The following is a 22,519-nucleotide window of genomic DNA, read 5'->3' as shown; positions in this document are numbered from 1 at the left end:
AAGGTGTCTTGGCTAAGGTGTCTTGGCTAATGTGTCTTGGCTAATGTGTCTTGGCTAATGTGTCTGGGCTAAGGTGTCTTGGCTCATGTGTCTTGGCTAAGGTGTCTTGGCTAAGGTGTCTTGGCTAAGGTGTCTTGGCTAATGTGTCTTGGCTAAGGTGACTTGGCTAAGGTGTCTTGGCTAAGGTGTCTTGGCTAAGGTGTCTTGGCTAAGGTGTCTTGGCTAAGGTGTCTTGGCTAAGGTGTCTTGGCTAATGTGTCTTGGCTAAGGTGTCTTGGCTAATGTGTCTTGGCTAATGTGTCTTGGCTAATGTGTCTTGGCTAAGGTGTCTTGGCTAAGGTGTCTTGGCTAATGTGTCTTGGCTAATGTGTCTTGGCTAAAGTGTCTTGGCTTAGGTGTCTTGGCTAATGTGTCTCGGCTAAGGTGTCTTGGCTAATGTGTCTTGGCTAAGGTGTCTTGGCTAATGTGTCTTGGCTAAGGTGTCTTGGCTAAGGTGTCTTGGCAAAGGTGTCTTGGCTAATGTGTCTTGGCTAAGGTGTCTTGGCTAAGGTGTCTTGGCTAAGGTTTCTTGGCTAATGTGTCTTGGCTAATGTGTCTTGGCTAATGTGTCTTGGCTAATGTGTCTTGGCTAATGTGTCTGGGCTAAGGTGTCTTGGCTCATGTGTCTTGGCTAAGGTGTCTTGGCTAAAGTGTCTTGGCTAAGGTGTCTTGGCTAATGTGTCTTGGCTAATGTGTTTTGGCTAATGTGTCTTGGCGAATGTGTCTTGGCTAATGTGTCTTGGCTAAGGTGTCTTGGCTAATGATTCTTGGCTAAGGTCTCTTAACTAATGTGTCTTGGCTAATGTGTCTTGGCTAAGGTGTCTTGGCTAAGGTGTCTTGGCTAAGGTGTCTTGGCTAATGTGTCTTGGCTAATGTGTCTCGGCTAATGTGTCTTGGCTAATGTGTCTTGGCTAATGTGTCTTGGCTAAGGTGTCTTGGCTAATGTGTCTTGGCTAAGGTGTCTTGGCTAATGTGTCTTGGCTAAGGTTTCTTGGCTTATGTGTCTTGGCTAATGTGTCTTGGCTAAGGTGTCTTGGCTATTGTGTCTTGGCTAATGTGTCTGGGCTAAGGTGTCTTGGCTCATGTGTCTTGGCTAAGGTGTCTTGGCTAAAGTGTCTTGGCTAAGGTGTCTTGGCTAAGGTGTCTTGGCTAATGAGTCTTGGCTAAGGTGTCTTGGCTAAGGTGTCTTGGCTAAGGTGTCTTGGCTAATGTGTCTTGGCTAAGGTGTCTTGGCTAATGTGTCTTGGCTAAGGTGTCTTGGCTTATGTGTCTTGGCAAGAGTGTCTTGGCTAAGATGTCTTGGCTAATGTGTCTTGGCTAAGGTGTCTTGGCTAAGGTTTCATGGCTAAGGTGTCTTGGCTAAGGTGACTTGGCTAAGGTGTCTTGGCTAATGTGTCTTGGCTAAGGTGTCTTGGCTAAGGTGTCTTGGCTAAGGTGACTTGGCTAAGGTGTCTTGGCTAATGTGTCTTGGCTAAGGTGTCTTGGCTAATGATTCTTGGCTAAGGTCTCTTGGCTAATGTGTCTTGGCTAGAGTGTCTTGGCTAAGATGTCTTGGCTAATGTGTCTTGGCTAAGGAGTCTTGGCTAAGGTGTCTTGGCTAATGTGTCTTGGCTAACGTGTCTTGGCTAAGGTGTCTTGGCTAAGGTGTCTTGGCTAAGGTGTCTTGGCTAAGGTGTCTTGGCTAATGTGTCTTGGCTAATGATTCTTGGCTAAGGTCTCTTGGCTAATGTGTCTTGGCTAGAGTGTCTTGGCTAAGGTGTCTTGGCTAATGTGTCTTGGCTAAGGTGACTTGGCTAAGGTGTCTTGGCTAAGGTGTCTTGGCTAAGGTGACTTGGCTAAGGTGTCTTGGCTAATGTGTCTTGGCTATGGTGTCTTGGCTAATGTGTCTTGGCTAGAGTGTCTTGGCTAAGATGTCTTGGCTAATGTGTCTTGGCTAAGGAGTCTTGGCTAAGGTGTCTTGGCTAATGTGTCTTGGCTAATGTGTCTTGGCTAAGGTGTCTTGGCTAAGGTGTCTTGGCTAATGTGTCTTGGCTAAGGTGTCTTGGCTAAGGTGTCTTGGCTAAGGTGTCTTGGCTAAGGTGACTTGGCTAAGGTGTCTTGGCTAATGTGTCTTGGCTATGGTGTCTTGGCTAATGTGTCTTGGCTAGAGTGTCTTGGCTAAGATGTCTTGGCTAATGTGTCTTGGCTAAGGAGTCTTGGCTAAGGTGTCTTGGCTAATGTGTCTTGGCTAACGTGTCTTGGCTAAGGTGTCTTGGCTAAGGTGTCTTGGCTAATGTGTCTTGGCTAAGGTGTCTTGGCTAAGGTGTCTTGGCTAATGTGTCTTGGCTAAGGTGTCTTGGCTAAGGTGTCTTGGCTAAGGTGTCTTGGCTAATGTGTCTTGGCTAAGGTGACTTGGCTAAGGTGTCTTGGCTAAGGTGTCTTGGCTAAGGTGACTTGGCTAAGGTGTCTTGGCTAATGTGTCTTGGCTATGGTGTCTTGGCTAATGTGTCTTGGCTAGAGTGTCTTGGCTAAGATGTCTTGGCTAATGTGTCTTGGCTAAGGAGTCTTGGCTAAGGTGTCTTGGCTAATGTGTCTTGGCTAAGGTGTCTTGGCTAATGTGTCTTGGCTAAGGTGACTTGGCTAAGGTGTCTTGGCTAAGGTGTCTTGGCTAAGGTGACTTGGCTAAGGTGTCTTGGCTAATGTGTCTTGGCTATGGTGTCTTGGCTAATGTGTCTTGGCTAGAGTGTCTTGGCTAAGATGTCTTGGCTAATGTGTCTTGGCTAAGGAGTCTTGGCTAAGGTGTCTTGGCTAATGTGTCTTGGCTAATGGTTCTTGGCTAATGTGTCTTGGCTAAGGTGTCTTGGCTAATGTGTCTTGGCTAACGTGTCTTGGCTAAGGTGTCTTGGCTAATGTGTCTTGGCTAAGGTGACTTGGCTAAGGTGTCTTGGCTAATGTGTCTTGGCTAATGTGTCTTGGCTAAGGTGTCTTGGCTAAGGTGTCTTGGCTAAGGTGTCTTGGCTAATGTGTCTTGGCTAAGGTGACTTGGCTAAGGTGTCTTGGCTAAGGTGTCTTGGCTAAGGTGACTTGGCTAAGGTGTCTTGGCTAATGTGTCTTGGCTATGGTGTCTTGGCTAATGTGTCTTGGCTAGAGTGTCTTGGCTAAGATGTCTTGGCTAAGGTGTCTTGGCTAATGTGTCTTGGCTAAGGTCTCTTGGCTAATGTGTCTTGGCTAAGGTGTCTTGGCTAAGGTGTCTTGGCTAATGTGTCTTGGCTAAGGTGTCTTGGCTAATGTGTCTTGGCTAATGTGTCTTGGCTAATGTGTCTTGGCTAAGGTGTCTTGGCTAATGTGTCTTGGCTAATGTGTCTTGGCTAAGGTGTCTTGGCTAATGTGTCTTGGCTAATGTGTCTTGGCTAAGGTTTCTTGGCTAATGTGTCTTGGCTAATGTGTCTTGGCTAGTGTGTCTTGGCTAATGTGTCTTGGCTAATGTGTGTTGGCTAATGTGTCTTGGCTAATGTGTCTTGGCTAATGTGTCTTGGCTATGGTGTCTTGGCTAAGGTGTCTTGGCTAATGTGTCTTGGCTAATGTGTCTTGGCTAAATTGTTTTGGCTAATGTGTCTTGGCTAAGGTGTCTTGGCTAATGTGTCTTGGTTAAAGTGTCTTGGCTAAGGTGTCTTGCCTAATGTGTCTTGGCTAAGGTGTCTTGGCTAATGTGTCTTGGCTAAGGTGTTATGGCTAATGTGTCTTGGCTAATGTGTCTTGGCTAAGGTGTCTTGGCTAAGGTGTCTTGGCTAATGTGTCTTGGCTAATGTGTCTTGGCTAAAGTGTCTTGGCTAAGATGTCTTGGCTAATGTGTCTTGGCTAAGGTGTCTTGGCTAATGTGTCTTGGCTAAGGTCTCTTGGTTAATGTGTCTTGGCTAAGGTGTCTTGGCTAAGGTGTCTTGGCTAATGTGTCTTGGCTAAGGTGTCTTGGCTAATGTGTCTTGGCTAATGTGTCTTGGCTAATGTGTCTTGGCTAAGGTGTCTTGGCTAATGTGTCTTGGCTAATGTGTCTTGGCTAAGGTGTCTTGGCTAATGTGTCTTGGCTAATGTGTCTTGGCTAAGGTTTCTTGGCTAATGTGTCTTGGCTAATGTGTCTTGGCTAATGTGTCTTGGCTAATGTGTCTTGGCTAATGTGTGTTGGCTAATGTGTCTTGGCTAATGTGTCTTGGCTAATGTGTCTTTACTATGGTGTCTTGGCTAAGGTGTCTTGGCTAAGGTGTCTTGGCTAATGTGTCTTGGCTAAATTGTTTTGGCTAATGTGTCTTGGCTAAGGTGTCTTGGCTAATGTGTCTTGGTTAAAGTGTCTTGGCTAAGGTGTCTTGGCTAATGTGTCTTGGCTAAGGTGTCTTGGCTAATGTGTCTTGGCTAAGGTGTCATGGCTAATGTGTCTTGGCTAATGTGTCTTGGTTAAAGTGTCTTGGCTAAGGTGTCTTGGCTAATGTGTCTTGGCTAATGTGTCTTGGCTAAAGTGTCTTGGCTAAGATGTCTTGGCTAATGTGTCTTGGCTAAGGTGTCTTGGCTAAGGTGTCTTGGCTAAGGTGTCTTGGCTAAGTAGTCTTGGCTAATGTGTCTTGGCTAATGTGTCTTGGTTAAAGTGTCTTGGCTAATGTGTCTTGGCTAAGGTGTCTTGGCTAATGTGTCTTGGCTAACGTGTCATGGCCAAGGTGTCTAGGCTAAGGTGTCTTGGCTAAGGTGTCTTGGCTAATGTGTCTTGGCTAATGCGTCTTGGCTAAGGTGTCTTGACTAATGTGTCTTGGCTAATGTGTCTTGGCTAAGGTGTCTTGGCTAATGTGTCTTGGCTAAGGTGTCTTGGCTAAGGTGTCTTGGCTAATGTGTCTTGGCTAATGTGTCTTGGCAAAGGTGTCTTGGCATATGTGTCTTGGCTAAAGTGTCTTGGCTAATGTGTCTTGGCTAATGTGTCTTGGCTAAGGTGTCTTGGCTAAAGTGTCTTGGCTAAAGTGTCTTGGCTATGGTGTCTTGGCTAATGTGTCTTGGCTAAGGTGTCTTGGCTTATGTGTCTTGGCTAATGTGTCTTGGCTAAGGTGTCTTGGCTAAGGTGTCTTGGCTTAATTGTCTTTTCTAAGGTGTCTCGGCTAATGTGTCTTGGCTAAGGTGTCTTGGCTAATGTGTCTTGGCTAAGGTGTCTTGGCTACTGTGTCTTGGCTAAGGTGTCTTGGCTAAGGTGTCTTGGCTAAGGTGTCTTGGCTAATGTGTCTTGGCTAATGTGTCTTGGCTAAGGTGTCTTGGCTACTGTGTCTTGGCTAAGGTGTCTTGGCTAAGGTGTCTTGGCTAAGGTGTCTTGGCTAAGGTGTCTTGGCTAATGTGTCTTGGCTAAGGTGTCTTGGCTAATGTGTCTTGGCTAATGTGTCTTGGCTAATGTGTCTTGGCTAATGTGTCTTGGCTAAGGTGTCTTGGCTAATGTGTCTCGGCTAATGTGTCTTGGCTAATGTGTCTTGGCTAATGTGTCTTGGCTAAGGTGTCTTGGCTAAGGTGTCTTGGCTACTGTGTCTTGGCTAAAGTGTCTTGGCTAATGTGTCTTGGCCAATGTGTCTTGGCTGAGGTGTCTTGGCTAATGTGTCTCGGCTAATGTGTCTTGGCTAATGTGTCTTGGCTAATATGTCTTGGCTAATGTGTCTTGGCTAAGGTGTCTTGGCTAATGTGTCTTGGCTAAAGTGTCTTGGCTAATGTGTCTTGGCTAAGGTCTCTTGGCTAATGTGTCTTGGCTAAGGTTTCTTGGCTAATGTGTCTTGGCTAATGTGTCTTGGCTAAGGTGTCTTGGCTAATGTGTCTTGGCTAATATGTCTTGGCTAATGTGTCTTGGCTAATGTGTCTTGGCTAATGTGTCTTGGCTAATGTTTCTTGGCTAATGTGTCTTGGCTAATGTGTCTTGGCTAAGGTGTCTTGGCTAATGTGTCTTGGCTAATGTGTCTTGGCTAAGGTGTCTTGGCTAAGGTGTCTTGGCTAATGTGTCTTGGCTAATGTGTCTTGGCTAAGGTGTCTTGGCTAATGTGTCTTGGCTAATGTGTCTTGGCTAATGTGTCTTGGCTAATGTGTCTTGGCTAATGTGTTTTGGCTAATGTGTCTTGGCTAATGTGTTTTGGCTAATGTGTCTTGGCTAAGGTGTCTTGGCTAATGTGTCTTGGCTAATGTTTCTTGGCTAATGTGTCTTGGCTAATGTGTCTTGGCTAAGGTGTCTTGGCTAAGGTGTCTTGGCTAATGTGTCTTGGCTAAGGTCTCTTGGCTAATGTGTCTTGGCTAAGGTGTCTTGGCTAAGGTGTCTTGGCTAATGTGTCTTGGCTAAGGTGTCTTGGCTAATGTGTCTTGGCTAATGTGTCTTGGCTAATGTGTCTTGGCTAATGTGTCCTGGCTAATGTGTCTTGACTAATGTGTCTTGGCTAATGTGTCTTGGCTAAAGTGTCTTGGCTAATGTCTCTTAGCTAAGGTGTCTTGGCTAAGGTGTCTTGGCTAATGTGTCTTGGCTAATGTGTCTTGGCTAATGTGTCTTGGCTAATGTGTCTTTACTAAGGTGTCTTGGCTAATGTGTCTTGGCTAATGTGTCTTGGCTAATGTGTCTTGGCTAATGTGTCTTGGCTAATGTGTCTTGGCTAAGGAGTCTTGGCTAAGGTGTCTTGGCTAATGTGTCTTGGCTAAGGTGTCTTGACTCATGTGTCTTGGCTAAGGTCTCTTGGCTAAAGTGTCTTGGCTAAGGTGTCTTGGCTAATGTGTCTTGGCTAAGGTGTCTTGGCTAAGGTGTCTTGGCTAATGTGTCTTGGCTAATGTGTCTTGGCTAATGTGTCTCGGCTAATGTGTCTTGGCTAATGTGTCTTGGCTAATGTGTCTTGGCTAATGTGTCTTGGCTAATGTGTCTTGGCTAATGTGTCTTGGCTAATGTGTCTTGGCTAAGGAGTCTTGGCTAAGGTGTCTTGGCTAATGTGTCTTGGCTAAGGTGTCTTGGCTCATGTGTCTTGGCTAAGGTCTCTTGGCTAAAGTGTCTTGGCTAAGGTGTCTTGGCTAAGGTGTCTTGGCTAATGTGTCTTGGCTAATGTGTTTTGGCTAATGTGTCTTGGCTAATGTGTCTTGGCTAAGGTGTCTCGGCTAAGGTGTCTTGGCTAATGATTCTTGGCTAAGGTCTCTTGGCTAATGTGTCTTGGCTAGAGTGTCTTGGCTAAGATGTCTTGGCTAATGTGTTTTGGCTAAGGAGTCTTGGCTAAGGTGTCTTGGCTAATGTGTCTTGGCTAACGTGCCTTGGCTAAGGTGTCTTGGCTAAGGTGTCTTGGCTTATGTGTCTTGACTAAGGTGTCTTGGCTAAGGTGTCTTGGCTTATGTATCTTGGCTAAGGTGTCTTGGCTAAGGTGTCTTGGCTAAGGTGTCTTGGCTAAGGTGTCTTGGCTAATGTGTCTTGGCTATGGTGTCTTGGATAATGTGTCTTGGCTAATGTGTCTTGGCTAATGTGTGTTGGCTAATGTGTCTTGGCTAATGTGTCTTGGCTAATGTGTCTTGGCTAAGGTGTCTTGGCTAAGGTGTCTTGGCTAATGTGTCTTGGCTAATGTGTCTTGGCTAAGGTGTCTTGGCTAAGGTGTCTTGGCTACTGTGTCTTGGCGAAAGTGTCTTGGTTAATATGTCTCGGCTAATGTGTCTTGGCTAATGTGTCTTGGCTAATGTGTCTTGGCTAAGGTGTCTTGGCTAATGTGTCTTGGCTAATGTGTCTTGGCTAAGGTTTCTTGGCTAATGTGTCTTGGCTAATGTGTCTTGGCTAATGTGTCTTGGCTAAAGTGTCTTGGCTAATGTGTCTGGGCTTAGGTGTCTTGGCTCATGTGTCTTGGCTAAGGTTTCTTGGCTAATGTGTGTTGGCTAATGTGTCTTGGCTAATGTGTCTTGGCTAATGTGTCTTGGCTAAAGTGTCTTGGCTAAGGTGTCTTGGCTAATGTGTCTTGGCTAAGGTGTCTTGGCTAATGTGTCTTGGCTAATGTGTCTTGGCTAATGTGTCTTGGCTAAGGTGTCTTTTCTAAGGTGTCTTGGCTAAGGTGTCTTGGCTACTGTGTCTTGGCGAAAGTGTCTTGGTTAATGTGTCTCGGCTAATGTGTCTTGGCTAATGTGTCTTGGCTAATGTGTCTTGGCTAAGGTGTCTTGGCTAAGGTGTCTTGGCTACTGTGTCTTGGCGAAAGTGTCTTGGTTAATGTGTCTCGGCTAATGTGTCTTGGCTAATGTGTCTTGGCTAATGTGTCTTGGCTAAGGTGTCTTGGCTAATGTGTCTTGGCTAATGTGTCTTGGCTAAAGTGTCTTGGCTAATGTGTCTTGGCTAAGGTGTCTTGGCTCATGTGTCTTGGCTAAGGTTTCTTGGCTAATGTGTCTTGGCTAATGTGTCTTGGCTAATGTGTCTTGGCTAATGTGTCTTGGCTAAAGTGTCTTGGCTAAGGTGTCTTGGCTAATGTGTCTTGGCTAAGGTGTCTTGGCTAATGTGTGTTGGCTAATGTGTCTTGGCTAATGTGTCTTGGCTAATGTGTCTTGGCTAAAGTGTCTTGGCTAAGATGTCTTGGCTAAGGTGTCTTGGCTGAGGTGTCTTGGCTAAGGTGTCTTGGCTAAGGTGTCTTGGCTAATGTGTGTTGGCTATGGTGTCTTGGCTAATGTGTCTTGGCTAATGTGTCTTGGCTAATGTGCGTTGGCTAAGGTGTCTTGGCTAATGTGTCTTGGCTAATGTGTCTTGGCTAAGGTGTCTTGGCTAAGGTGTCTTGGCTAATGTGTCTTGGCTAATGTGTCTTGGCTAAGGTGTCTTGGCTACTGTGTCTTGGCTAAAGTGTCTTGGTTAATGTGTCTCGGCTAATGTGTCTTGGCTAATGTGTCTTGGCTAATGTGTCTTGGCTAAGGTGTCTTGGCTAATGTGTCTTGGCTAAGGTGTCTTGGCTAATGTGTCTTGGCTAAGGTCTCTTGGCTAATGTGTCTTGGCTAAGGTGTCTTGGCTAAGGTGTCTTGGCTAATGTGTCTTGGCTAAGGTGTCTTGGCTAATGTGTCTTGGCTAATGTGTCTTGGCTAATGTGTCTTGGCTAAGGTGTCTTGGCTAATGTGTCTTGGCTAATGTGTCTTGGCTAAGGTGTCTTGGCTAATGTGTCTTGGCTAATGTGTCTTGGCTAAGGTTTCTTGGCTAATGTGTCTTGGCTAATGTGTCTTGGCTAATGTGTCTTGGCTAATGTGTCTTGGCTAATGTGTGTTGGCTAATGTGTCTTGGCTAATGTGTCTTGGCTAAGGTTTCTTGGCTAATGTGTCTTGGCTAATGTGTCTTGGCTAATGTGTCTTGGCTAAAGTGTCTTGGCTAATGTGTCTTGGCTAAGGTGTCTTGGCTCATGTGTCTTGGCTAAGGTTTCTTGGCTAATGTGTGTTGGCTAATGTGTCTTGGCTAATGTGTCTTGGCTAATGTGTCTTGGCTAAAGTGTCTTGGCTAAGGTGTCTTGGCTAATGTGTCTTGGCTAAGGTGTCTTGGCTAATGTGTGTTGGCTAATGTGTCTTGGCTAATGTGTCTTGGCTAATGTGTCTTGGCTAAAGTGTCTTGGCTAAGATGTCTTGGCTAATGTGTCTTGGCTAAGGTGTCTTGGCTAAGGTGTCTTGGCTAAGGTGTCTTGGCTGAGGTGTCTTGGCTAAGGTGTCTTGGCTAAGGTGTCTTGGCTAATGTGTCTTGGCTATGGTGTCTTGGCTAATGTGTCTTGGCTAATGTGTCTTGGCTAATGTGTGTTGGCTAAGGTGTCTTGGCTAATGTGTCTTGGCTAATGTGTCTTGGCTAAGGTGTCTTGGCTAAGGTGTCTTGGCTAATGTGTCTTGGCTAATGTGTCTTGGCTAAGGTGTCTTGGCTAAGGTGTCTTGGCTACTGTGTCTTGGCTAAAGTGTCTTGGTTAATGTGTCTCGGCTAATGTGTCTTGGCTAATGTGTCTTGGCTAATGTGTCTTGGCTAAGGTGTCTTGGCTAATGTGTCTTGGCTAAGGTGTCTTGGCTAATGTGTCTTGGCTAAGGTCTCTTGGCTAATGTGTCTTGGCTAAGGTGTCTTGGCTAAGGTGTCTTGGCTAATGTGTCTTGGCTAAGGTGTCTTGGCTAATGTGTCTTGGCTAATGTGTCTTGGCTAATGTGTCTTGGCTAAGGTGTCTTGGCTAATGTGTCTTGGCTAATGTGTCTTGGCTAAGGTGTCTTGGCTAATGTGTCTTGGCTAATGTGTCTTGGCTAAGGTTTCTTGGCTAATGTGTCTTGGCTAATGTGTCTTGGCTAATGTGTCTTGGCTAATGTGTCTTGGCTAATGTGTGTTGGCTAATGTGTCTTTTGGCTAATGTGTCTTGGCTAATGTGTCTTGACTATGGTGTCTTGGCTAAGGTGTCTTGGCTAATGTGTCTTGGCTAAATTGTTTTGGCTAATGTGTCTTGGCTAAGGTGTCTTGGCTAATGTGTCTTGGTTAAAGTGTCTTGGCTAAGGTGTCTTGGCTAATGTGTCTTGGCTAAGGTGTCTTGGCTAATGTGTCTTGGCTAAGGTGTCATGGCTAATGTGTCTTGGCTAATGTGTCTTGGTTAAAGTGTCTTGGCTAAGGTGTCTTGGCTAATGTGTCTTGGCTAATGTGTCTTGGCTAAAGTGTCTTGGCTAAGATGTCTTGGCTAATGTGTCTTGGCTAAGGTGTCTTGGCTAAGGTGTCTTGGCTAAGGTGTCTTGGCTAAGTAGTCTTGGCTAAGGTGTCTTGGCTACTGTGTCTTGGCTAAAGTGTCTTGGTTAATGTGTCTTGGCTAATGTGTCTTGGCTAATGTGTCTTGGCTAATGTGTCTTGGCTAAGGTGTCTTGGCTAATGTGTCTTGGCTAAGGTTTCTTGGCTAATGTGTCTTGGCTAATGTGTCTTGGCTAAAGTGTCTTGGCTAATGTGTCTGGGCTTAGGTGTCTTGGCTCATGTGTCTTGGCTAATGTGTGTTGGCTAATGTGTCTTGGCTAATGTGTCTTGGCTAATGTGTCTTGGCTAAAGTGTCTTGGCTAAGGTGTCTTGGCTAATGTGTCTTGGCTAAGGTGTCTTGGCTAATGTGTGTTGGCTAATGTGTCTTGGCTAATGTGTCTTGGCTAATGTGTCTTGGCTAAAGTGTCTTGGCTAAGATGTCTTGGCTAATGTGTCTTGGCTAAGGTGTCTTGGCTAAGGTGTCTTGGCTAAGGTGTCTTGGCTAAGGTGTCTTGGCTAAGGTGTCTTGGCTAAGGTGTCTTGGCTAATGTGTCTTGGCTATGGTGTCTTGGCTAATGTGTCTTGGCTAATGTGTCTTGGCTAATGTGTCTTGGCTAAAGTGTCTTGGCTAAGGTGTCTTGGCTAATGTGTCTTGGCTAAGGTGTCTTGGCTAATGTGTCTTGGCTAAAGTGTCTTGGCTAAGGTGTCTTGGCTAATGTGTCTTGGCTAATGTGTCTTGGCTAATGTGTCTTGGCTAAGGTGTCTTGGCTAATGTGTCTTGGCTAATGTGTCTTGGCTAATGTGTCTTGGCTAATGTGACTTGGCTAATGTGTCTTGGCTAATGTGTCTTGGCTAAGGTGTCTTGGCTAATGTGTCTTGGCTAAGGTGTCTTGGCTAATGTGTCTTGGCTAAGGTGTCATGGCTAAGGTGTCTTGGCTAATGTGTCTTGGTTAAAGTGTCTTGGCTAATGTGTCTTGGCTAATGTGTCTTGGCTAAGGTGTCTTGGCTAATGTGTCTTGGCTAATGTGTTTTGGCTAATGTGTCTTGGCTAAAGTGTCTTGGCTAAGGGGTCTTGGCTAAGGTGTCTTGGCTAATGTGTCTCGGCTAAGGTGTCTTGGCTAAGGTGTCGTGGTTAATGTGTCTTGGCTAATGTGTCTTGGTTAAAGTGTCTTGGCTAATGTGTCTTGGCTAAGGTGTCTTTTCTAATGTGTCTTGGCTAAGGTGTCTCGGTTAAAGTGTTTTGGCTAATGTGTCTTGGCTAAAGTGTCTTGGCTAAGGTGTCTTGGCTAAGGTGTCTTGGCTAATGTGTCTCGGCTAATGTGTCTTGGCTAATGTGTCTTGGCTAATGTGTCTTGGCTAATGTGTCTTGGCTAAGGTGTCTTGGCTAAGGTGTCTTGGCTAATGTGTCTTGGCTAAGGTGTCATGGCTAAGGTGTCTTGGCTAAGGTGTCTTGGCTAAGGTGTCTTGGCTAATGTGTCTTGGCTAATGTGTCTTGGCTAAGGTGTCTTGACTAATGTGTCTTGGCTAATGTGTCTTGGCTAAAGTGTCTTGGCTAAAGTGTCTTGGCTAAGGTGTCTTTGCTAAGGTGTCTTGGCTAAGGTGTCTTGGCTAATGTTCCTTGGCTAATGTGTCTTGGCAAATGTGTCTTGACTAACGTGTCTTGGCTAATGTGTCTTGGGTAATGTGTCTTGGCTAAAGTGTCTTGGCTAAGATGTCTTGGCTAATGTGTCTTGGCTAAGGTGTCTTGGCTAAAGTGTCTTGGCTAAAGTGTCTAAGCTAAGATGTCTTGGCTAATGTGTCTTGGCTAAGGTGTCTTGGCTAAGGTGTCTTGGCTAATGTGTCTTGGCTAAAGTGTCTTGGCTAATGTGTCTAAGCTAAGATGTCTTGGCTAATGTGTCTTGGCTAAGGTGTCTTGGCTAACGTGTCTTGGCTAATGTGTCTTGGCTAAAGTGTCTTGGCTAAGGTGTCATGGCTAAGGTGTCTAGGCTAAGGTGTCTTGGCTAAGGTGTCTTGGCTAATGTGTCTTGGCTAAGGTGTCTTGGCTAATGTGTCTTGGCTAAGGTGTCTTGGCTAATGTGTCTTGGCTAAGGTGTCATGGCTAAGGTGTCTTGGATAATGTGTCTAGGCTAATGTGTCTTGGCTAAGGTGTCTCGACTAATGTGTCTTGGCTAATGTGTCTTGGCTAAAGTGTCTTGGCTAAGGTGTCATGGCTAAGGTGTCTTGGCTAAGGTGTCTTGGCTAATGTGTCTTGGCTAAGGTGTCATGGCTAAGGTGTCTTGGCTAATGTGTCTTGGTTAAAGTGTCTTGGCTAATGTGTCTTGGTTAATGTGTCTTGGCTAAGGTGTCTTGGCTAATGTGTCTTGGCTAATGTGTTTTGGCTAATGTGTCTTGGCTAAAGTGTCTTGGCTAAAGTGTCTTGGCTAAGGTGTCTTGGCTAATGTGTCTTGGCTAAAGTGTCTTGGCTAAGGTGTCATGGCTAAGGTGTCTAGGCTAAGGTGTCTTGGCTAAGGTGTCTTGGCTAATGTGTCTTGGCTAAGGTGTCTTGGCTAATGTGTCTTGGCTAAGGTGTCTTGGCTAAGGTGTTTTGGCTAATGTGTCTTGGCTAAAGTGTCTTGGCTAAGGTGTCTTGGCTAAGGTGTCTTGGCTAATGTGTCTTGGCTAATGTGTCTTGGCTAATGTGTCTTGGCTAAAGTGTCTTGGCTAATGTGTCTTGGCTAAGGTGTCTTGGCTAATGTGTCTTGGCTAAGGTGTCATGGCTAAGGTGTCGAGGCTAAGGTGTCTTGGCTAAGGTGTCTTGGCTAATGTGTCTTGGCTAATGTGTCTCGGCTAAGGTGTCTTAGCTAAGGTGTCTTGGTTAATGTGTCTTGGCTAATGTGTCTTGGTTAAAGTGTCTTGGCTAATGTGTCTTGGCTGATGTGTCTTGGCTAATGTGTCTTGGCTAAGGTGTCTTGGCTAAGGTGTCTTGGCTAAGGTGTCTTGGCTAATGTGTCTTGGCTAATGTGTCTTGACTAAGGTGTCTTGACTAATGTGTCTTGGCTGAGGTGTCTTGGCTAAGGTGTCTTGGCTAATGTGTCTTGGCTAATGTGTCTTGGCTAAGGTGTCTTGACTAATGTGTCTTGGCTAATGTGTCTTGGCTAAAGTGTCTTGGCTAAAGTGTCTTGGCTAAGGTGTCTTTGCTAAGGTGTCTTGGCTAATGTGTCTTGGCTAATGTTCCTTGGCTAATGTGTCTTGGCAAATGTGTCTTGACTAACGTGTCTTGGCTAATGTGTCTTGGGTAATGTGTCTTGGCTAAAGTGTCTTGGCTAATGTGTCTTGGCAAAAGTGTCTTGGCTAAGGTGTCTTGGTTAATGTGTCTTGGCTAAAATGTCATGGCTAAGGTGTCTAGGCTAATGTGTCTTGGCTAAGGTGTCTTGGCTAATGTGTCTAGGCTAATGTGTCTTGGCTAAGGTGTCTCGACTAATGTGTCTTGGCTAATGTGTCTTGGTTAAAGTGTCTTGGCTAAGGAGTCTTGGCTAAGGTGTCTTGGCTAATGTGTCTTGGCTAAGGTGTCTTGGCTAAGGTGTCTTGGCTAAGGTGTCTTGGCTAATGTGTCTTGGCTATGGTGTCTTGGCTAATGTGTCTTGGCTAGAGTGTCTTGGCTAAGATGTCTTGGCTAATGTGTCTTGGCTAAGGTGTCTTTTCTAATGTGTCTTGGCTAAGGTGTCTCGGTTAAAGTGTTTTGGCTAATGTGTCTTGGCTAATGTGTCTTGGCTAATGTGTCTTGGCTAAGGTGTCATGGCTAAGGTGTCTAGGCTAAGGTGTCTTGGCTAAGGTGTCTTGGCTAATGTGTCTTGGCTAATGTGTCTCGGCTAAGGTGTCTTGGCTAAGGTGTCTTGGTTAATGTGTCTTGGCTAATGTGTCTTGGTTAAAGTGTCTTGGCTAATGTGTCTTGGCTGATGTGTCTTGGCTAATGTGTCTTGGCTAAGGTGTCTTGGCTAAGGTGTCTTGGCTAAGGTGTCTTGGCTAATGTGTCTTGGCTAATGTGTCTTGACTAAGGTGTCTTGACTAATGTGTCTTGGCTGAGGTGTCTTGGCTAATGTGTCTTGGCTAAGGTGTCTTGGCTAAGGTGTCTTGGCTAAGGTGTCTTGGCTAATGTGTCTTGGCTAATGTGTCTTGGCTAAGGTGTCTCGACTAATGTGTCTTGGCTAATGTGTCTTGGTTAAAGTGTCTTGGCTAAGAAGTCTTGGCTAAGGTGTCTTGGCTAATGTGTCTTGGCTAAGGTGTCTTGGCTAAGGTGTCTTGGCTAAGGTGTCTTGGCCAAGGTGTCTTGGCTAAGGTGTCTTGGCTAAGGTGTCTTGGCTAAGGTGTCTTGGCTAAGGTGTCTTGGCTAAGGTGTCTTGGCTAAGGTGTCTTGGCTAATGTGTCTTGGCTAAGGTGTCTTGGCTAATGTGTCTTGGCTAATGTGTCTCATCTAAGGTGTCTTGGCTAATGTGTCTTGGCTAAGGTGTCTTGGCTAATGTGTCTTGGCTAAGGTGTCTTGTCTAATGTGTCTTGGCTAATGTGTCTCATCTAAGGTGTCTTGGCTAAGGTGTCTTGGCTAATGTGTCTTGGCTAAGGTGTCTTGGCTAATGTGTCTAGGCTAAGGTGTCTTGGCTAATGTGTCTTGGCTAATGTTCCTTGGCTAATGTGTCTTGGCAAATGTGTCTTGACTAACGTGTCTTGGCTAATGTGTCTTGGGTAATGTGTCTTGGCTAAAGTGTCTTGGCTAAGATGTCTTGGCAAATGTGTCTTGGCTAAGGTGTCTTGGCTAATGTGTCTTGGCTAAGGTGTCATGGCTAAGGTGTCTAGGCTAATGTGTCTTGGCTAAGGTGTCTTGGCTAATGTGTCTAGGCTAATGTGTCTTGGCTAAGGTGTCTCGACTAATGTGTCTTGGCTAATGTGTGTTGGCTAATGTGTCTTGGCTAATGTGTCTTGGCTAATGTGTCTTGGCTAAGGTGTCTTGGCTAAGGTGTCTTGGCTAATGTGTCTTGGCTAATGTGTCTTGGCTAAGGTGTCTTGGCTAAGGTGTCTTGGCTACTGTGTCTTGGCGAAAGTGTCTTGGTTAATGTGTCTCGGCTAATGTGTCTTGGCTAATGTGTCTTGGCTAATGTGTCTTGGCTAAGGTGTCTTGGCTAATGTGTCTTGGCTAATGTGTCTTGGCTAAGGTTTCTTGGCTAATGTGTCTTGGCTAATGTGTCTTGGCTAATGTGTCTTGGCTAAAGTGTCTTGGCTAATGTGTCTGGGCTTAGGTGTCTTGGCTCTTGTGTCTTGGCTAAGGTTTCTTGGCTAATGTGTGTTGGCTAATGTGTCTTGGCTAATGTGTCTTGGCTAAAGTGTCTTGGCTAATGTGTCTTGGCTAATGTGTCTTGGCTAAGGTGTCTTGGCTAATGTGTCTTGGCTAATGTGTCTTGGCTAATGTGTCTTGGCTAAGGTGTCTTTTCTAAGGTGTCTTGGCTAAGGTGTCTTGGCTACTGTGTCTTGGCTAAGGTGTCTTGGCTAATGTGTCTCGGCTAATGTGTCTTGGCTAATGTGTCTTGGCTAATGTGTCTTGGCTATGGTGTCTTGGCTAAGGTGTCTTGGCTACTGTGTCTTGGCGAAAGTGTCTTGGTTAATGTGTCTCGGCTAATGTGTCTTGGCTAATGTGTCTTGGCTAATGTGTCTTGGCTAAGGTGTCTTGGCTAATGTGTCTTGGCTAATGTGTCTTGGCTAAGGTTTCTTGGCTAATGTGTCTTGGCTAATGTGTCTTGGCTAATGTGTCTTGGCTAAAGTGTCTTGGCTAATGTGTGTTGGCTAATGTGTCTTGGCTAAGGTGTCTTGGCTAAGGTTTCTTGGCTAATGTGTGTTGGCTAATGTGTCTTGGCTAATGTGTCTTGGCTAATGTGTCTTGGCTAAAGTGTCTTGGCTAAGGTGTCTTGGCTAATGTGTCTTGGCTAAGGTGTCTTGGCTAATGTGTCTTGGCTAAGGTGTCTTGGCTAAGATGTCTTGGCTAATGTGTCTTGGCTAATGTGTCTTGGCTAATGTGTCTTGGCTAAAGTGTCTTGGCTAAGATGTCTTGGCTAATGTGTCTTGGCTAAGGTGTCTTGGCTAAGGTGTGTTGGCTAAGGTGTCTTGGCTGAGGTGTCTTGGCTAAGGTGTCTTGGCTAAGGTGTCTTGGCTAATGTGTCTTGGCTATGGTGTCTTGGCTAATGTGTCTTGGCTAATGTGTCTTGGCTAATGTGTGTTGGCTAAGGTGTCTTGGCTAATGTGTCTTGGCTAATGTGTCTTGGCTAAGGTGTCTTGGCTAAGGTGTCTTGGCTAATGTGTCTTGGCTAATGTGTCTTGGCTAAGGTGTCTTGGCTAAGGTGTCTTGGCTACTGTGTCTTGGCTAAAGTGTCTTGGTTAATGTGTCTCGGCTAATGTGTCTTGGCTAATGTGTCTTGGCTAATGTGTCTTGGCTAAGGTGTCTTGGCTAATGTGTCTTGGCTAATGTGTCTTGGCTAAGGTTTCTTGGCTAATGTGTCTTGGCTAATGTGTCTTGGCTAATGTGTCTTGGCTAATGTGTCTTGGCTAATGTGTCTGGGCTTAGGTGTCTTGGCTCATGTGTCTTGGCTAATGTGTCTTGGCTAAAGTGTCTTGGCTAAGGTGTCTTGGCTAATGTGTCTTGGCTAAGGTGTCTTGGCTAATGTGTCTTGGCTAAAGTGTCTTGGCTAAGGTGTCTTGGCTAATGTGTCTTGGCTAATGTGTCTTGGCTAATGTGTCTTGGCTAAAGTGTCTTGGCTAAGATGTCTTGGCTAATGTGTCTTGGCTAAGGTGTCTTGGCTAAGGTGTCTTGGCTAAGGTGTCTTGGCTGAGGTGTCTTGGCTAATGTGTCTTGGCTAATGTGTCTTGGCTAAGGTGTCATGGCTAATGTGTCTTGGCTAATGTGTCTTGGTTAATGTGTCTTGGCTAAGGTGTCTTGGCTAATGTGTCTTGGCTAATGTGTCTTGGCTAAAGTGTCTTGGCTAAAGTGTCTTGGCTAATGTGTCTTGGCTAATGTATCTTGGCTAAGGTGTCTTGGCTAAGGTGTCTTGGCTAAGGTGTCTTGGCTAAGGTGTCTTGGCTAAGGTGTCTTGGCCAAGGTGTCTTGGCTAAGGTGTCTTGGCTAATGTGTCTTGGCTAATGTGTCTTGGCTAATGTGTCTTTGCGATGGTGTCTTGGCTAATGTGTCTTGGCTAATGTGTCTTGGCTAAGGTGTCTTGGCTAATGTGTCTTGGCTAATGTGTCTTGGCTAATGTGACTTGGCTAATGTGTCTTGGCTAATGTGTCTTGGCTAAGGTGTCTTGGCTAATGTGTCTTGGCTAAGGTGTCTTGGCTAATGTGTCTTGGCTAAGGTGTCTTGTCTAAGGTGTCTTGGCTAATGTGTCTTGGTTAAAGTGTCTTGGCTAATGTGTCTTGGCTAATGTGTCTTGGCTAAGGTGTCTTGGCTAATGTGTCTTGGCTAATGTGTTTTGGCTAATGTGTCTTGGCTAAAGTGTCTTGGCTTAGGTGTCTTGGCTAAGGTGTCTTGGCTAATGTGTCTCGGCTAAGGTGTCTTGGCTAAGGTGTCGTGGTTAATGTGTCTTGGCTAATGTGTCTTGGTTAAAGTGTCTTGGCTAATGTGTCTTGGCTAAGGTGTCTTTTCTAATGTGTCTTGGCTAAGGTGTCTCGGTTAAAGTGTTTTGGCTAATGTGTCTTGGCTAAAGTGTCTTGGCTAAGGTGTCTTGGCTAAGGTGTCTTGGCTAATGTGTCTCGGCTAATGTGTCTTGGCTAATGTGTCTTGGCTAATGTGTCTTGGCTAATGTGTCTTGGCTAAGGTGTCTTGGCTAATGTGTCTTGGCTAAGGTGTCATGGCCAAGGTGTCTAGGCTAAGGTGTCTTGGCTAATGTGTCTTGGCTAATGTGTCTTGGCTAAGGTGTCTTGACTAATGTGTCTTGGCTAATGTGTCTTGGCTAAAGTGTCTTGGCTAAAGTGTCTTGGCTAAGGTGTCTTGGCTAAAGTGTCTTGGCTAAGGTGTCTTGGCTAAGGTGTCTTGGCTAATGTGTCTCGGCTAAGGTGTCTTGGCTAAGGTGTCGTGGTTAATGTGTCTTGGCTAATGTGTCTTGGTTAAAGTGTCTTGGCTAATGTGTCTTGGCTAAGGTGTCTTTTCTAATGTGTCTTGGCTAAGGTGTCTCGGTTAAAGTGTTTTGGCTAATGTGTCTTGGCTAAAGTGTCTTGGCTAAGGTGTCTTGGCTAAGGTGTCTTGGCTAATGTGTCTCGGCTAATGTGTCTTGGCTAATGTGTCTTGGCTAATGTGTCTTGGCTAATGTGTCTTGGCTAAGGTGTCTTGGCTAAAGTGTCTTGGCTAATGTGTCTCGGCTAAGGTGTCTTGGCTATTGTGTCTCGGCTAAGGTGTCTTGGCTAAGGTGTCTTGGCTAATGTGTCTTGGCTAAGGTGTCTTGGCTAAGGTATCTTGGCTAAGGTGTCTTGGCTAAGGTGTCTTGGCTAAGGTGTCTTGGCTAATGTGTTTTGGCTAAGGTGTTTTGGCTAATGTGTCTTGGCTAAGGTGTCTTGGCTAAGGTGTCTTGGCTAAAGTGTCTTGGCTAAGGTGTCTTGGCTAATGTGTCTTGGCTAATGTGTCTTGGCTAAGGTGTCTTGGCTAAGGTGTCTTGGCTAAGGTGTCTTGGCTAAGGTGTCTTGGCTAAGGTGTCTTGGCTAATGTGTCTTGGCTAAGGTGTCTTGGCTAAGGTGTCTTGGCTAAGGTGTCTTGGCTAAGGTGTCTTGGCTAATGTGTCTTGGCTAAGGTGTCTTGGCTAAGGTGTCTTGGCTAATGTGTCTTGGCTAAGGTGTCTTGGCTAAGGTGTCTTGGCTAAGGTGTCTTGGCTAATGTGTCTTGGCTAATGTGTCTCGGCTAAAGTGTCTTGGCTAAGGTGTCTTGGCTAAGGTGTCTTGGCTAAGGTGTCTTGGCTAAGGTGTCTTGGCTAATGTGTCTTGGCTAAGGTGTCTTGGCTAAGGTGTCTTGGCTAAGGTGTCTTGGCTAAGGTGTCTTGGCTAAGGTGTCTTGGCTAAGGTGTCTTGGCTAAAGTGTCTTGGCTAAGGTGTCTTGGCTAAGGTGTCTTGGCTAAGGTGTCTTGGCTATAGTGTCTTGGCTAATGTGTCTCGGCTAAGGTGTCTTGGCTAAGGTGTCTTGGCTAAGGTGTCTTGGCTAAGGTGTCTTGGCTAATGTGTCTCGGCTAAGGTGTCTTGGCTAAGGTGTCTTGGCTAAGGTGTCTTGGCTAATGTGTCTTGGCTAAGGTGTCTTGGCTAATGTGTCTTGGCTAAGGTGTCTTGGCTAAGGTGTCTTGGCTAAAGTGTCTTGGCTAAGGTGTCTTGGCTAAGGTGTCTTGGCTAATGTGTCTTGGCTAAGGTGTCTTGGCTAAGGTGTCTTGGCTAAGGTGTCTTGGCTAAGGTGTCTTGGCTAAGGTGTCTTGGCTAATGTGTCTTGGCTAAGGTGTCGCGGCTAAGGTGTCTCGGCTAATGTGTCTTGGCAAAGGTGTCTTGGCTAATGTGTCTTGGCTAATGTGTCTTGACTAATGTGTCTTGGCTAAGGTGTCTTGGCTAATGTGTCTTGGCTAATGTGTCTTGGCTAAGGTGTCTTGGCTAAGGTGTCTTGGCTAAGGTGTCTTGGCTAAGGTGTCTTGGCTAATGTGTCTTGGCTAAGGTGTCTTGGCTAAAGTGTCTTGGCTAAGGTGTCTTGGCTAAGGTGTCTTGGCTAAGGTGTCTTGGCTAAGGTGTCTTGGCTAATGTGTCTTGGCTAAGGTGTCTTGGCTAAGGTGTCTTGGCTAGTGTGTCTTGGCTAAGGTGTCTTGGCTAAGGTGTCTTATCTAATGTGTCTTGGCTAAGGTGTCTTGGCTAAGGTGTCTTGGCTAAGGTGTCTTGGCTAATGTGTCTCGGCTAAGGTGTCTTGGCTAATGTGTCTTGGCTAATGTGTCTCGGCTAAGGTGTCTTGGCTAAGGTGTCTTGGCTAAGGTGCCTTGGCTAAGGTGTCTTGGCTAAAGTGTCTTGGCTAAGGTGTCTTGGCTAATGTGTCTTGGCTAATGTGTCTTGGCTAATGTGTCTTGGCTAATGTGTCTTGGCTAAGGTGTCTTGGCTAAGGTGTCTTGGCTAAGGTGTCTTGGCTAAGGTGTCTTGGCTAATGTGTCTTGGCTAAGGTGTCTTGGCTAAGGTGTCTTGGCTAAGGTGTCTTGGCTAAGGTGTCTTGGCTAATGTGTCTTGGCTAATGTGTCTCGGCTAAGGTGTCTTGGCTAATGTGTCTTGGCTAAGGTGTCTTGGCTAAGGTGTCTCGGCTAAGGTGTCTTGGCTAAAGTGTCTTGGCTAAGGTGTCTTGGCTAAGGTGTCTTGGCTAAGGTGTCTTGGCTAAGGTGTCTTGGCTAATGTGTCTTGGCTAAGGTGTCTTGGCTAAGGTGTCTTTGCTAAGGTGTCTTGGCTAAGGTGTCTTGGCTAATGTGTCTTGGCTAATGTGTCTCGGCTAAGGTGTCTTGGCTAAGGTGTCTTGGCTAAGGTGTCTTGGCTAAGGTGTCTTGGCTAAAGTGTCTTGGCTAAGGTGTCTTGGCTAATGTGTCTTGGCTAATGTGTCTTGGCTAATGTGTCTTGGCTAATGTGTCTTGGCCAAGGTGTCTTGGCTAAGGTGTCTTGGCTAAGGTGTCTCGGCTAAGGTGTCTTGGCTAAGGTGTCTTGGCTAAGGTGTCTTGGCTAAGGTGTCTTGGCAAAGGTGTCTTGGCTAATGTGTCTTGGCTAAGGTGTCTTGGCTAAGGTGTCTTGGCTAAGGTGTCTTGGCTAAGGTGTCTTGGCTAATGTGTCTTGGCTAATGTGTCTCGGCTATTGTGTCTTGGCTAATGTGTCTTGGCTAAGGTGTCTTGGCTAAGGTGTCTCGGCTAAGGTGTCTTGGCTAAAGTGTCTTGGCTAAGGTGTCTTGGCTAAGGTGTCTTGGCTAAGGTGTCTTGGCTAAGGTGTCTTGGCTAATGTGTCTTGGCTAAGGTGTCTTGGCTAAGGTGTCTTGGCTAAGGTGTCTTGGCTAAGGTGTCTTGGCTAAGGTGTCTTGGCTAATGTGTCTTGGCTAATGTGTCTCGGCTAAGGTGTCTTGGCTAAGGTGTCTTGGCTAAGTTGTCTTGGCTAAGGTGTCTTGGCTAAAGTGTCTTGGCTAAGGTGTCTTGGCTAATGTGTCTTGGCTAAGGTGTCTTGGCTAATGTGTCTTGGCTAAGGTGTCTTGGCTAAGGTGTCTCGGCTAAGGTGTCTTGGCTAAGGTGTCTTGGCTAAGGTGTCTTGGCTAAGGTGTCTTGGCTAAGGTGTCTTGGCTAGTGTGTCTTGGCTAAGGTGTCTTGGCTAAGGTGTCTTGGCTAATGTGTCTTGGCTAAGGTGTCTTGGCTAAGGTGTCTTGGCTAAGGTGTCTTGGCTAATGTGTCTCGGCTAAGGTGTCTTGGCTAATGTGTCTTGGCTAATGTGTCTCGGCTAAGGTGTCTTGGCTAATGTGTCTTGGCTAAGGTGTCTCGGCTAAGGTGTCTTGGCTAAGGTGTCTTGGCTAAGGTGTCTTGGCTAAGGTGTCTTGGCTAAAGTGTCTTGGCTAAGGTGTCTTGGCTAATGTGTCTTGGCTAATGTGTCTTGGCTAATGTGTCTTGGCTAATGTGTCTTGGCTAAGGTGTCTTGGCTAAGGTGTCTTGGCTAAGGTGTCTCGGCTAAGGTGTCTTGGCTAAGGTGTCTTGGCTAAGGTGTCTTGGCTAAGGTGTCTTGGCTAAGGTGTCTTGGCTAATGTGTCTTGGCTAAGGT

At 45.9% G+C, this 22,519-nt stretch overlaps 1 long non-coding RNA gene across 1 annotated transcript in view; it reads left to right on the top strand.

Annotated features, from left to right (window-relative positions):
- Positions 1-22,519, top strand: part of LOC125774538 (uncharacterized) — a 75,374-nt gene that overhangs the window by 19,289 nt on the left and 33,566 nt on the right. Inside the window, exons 5-8 of the long non-coding RNA XR_007421022.1 lie at positions 564-1,235; positions 6,052-6,233; positions 12,228-12,409; positions 15,280-17,169. This is a non-coding gene — a long non-coding RNA (uncharacterized LOC125774538). The remainder of the gene's footprint in view (positions 1-563; positions 1,236-6,051; positions 6,234-12,227; positions 12,410-15,279; positions 17,170-22,519) is intronic.

The sequence above is a fragment of the Anopheles funestus genome, unplaced genomic scaffold, assembly GCF_943734845.2.
Source record: "Anopheles funestus unplaced genomic scaffold, idAnoFuneDA-416_04 scaffold_26_ctg1, whole genome shotgun sequence".
In the NCBI taxonomy this organism is placed as follows: Eukaryota; Metazoa; Arthropoda; class Insecta; order Diptera; family Culicidae; genus Anopheles; species Anopheles funestus.
Note: the sequence above shows the minus strand (reverse complement) of the source record. Positions and strands in the feature narration are given on the sequence as shown.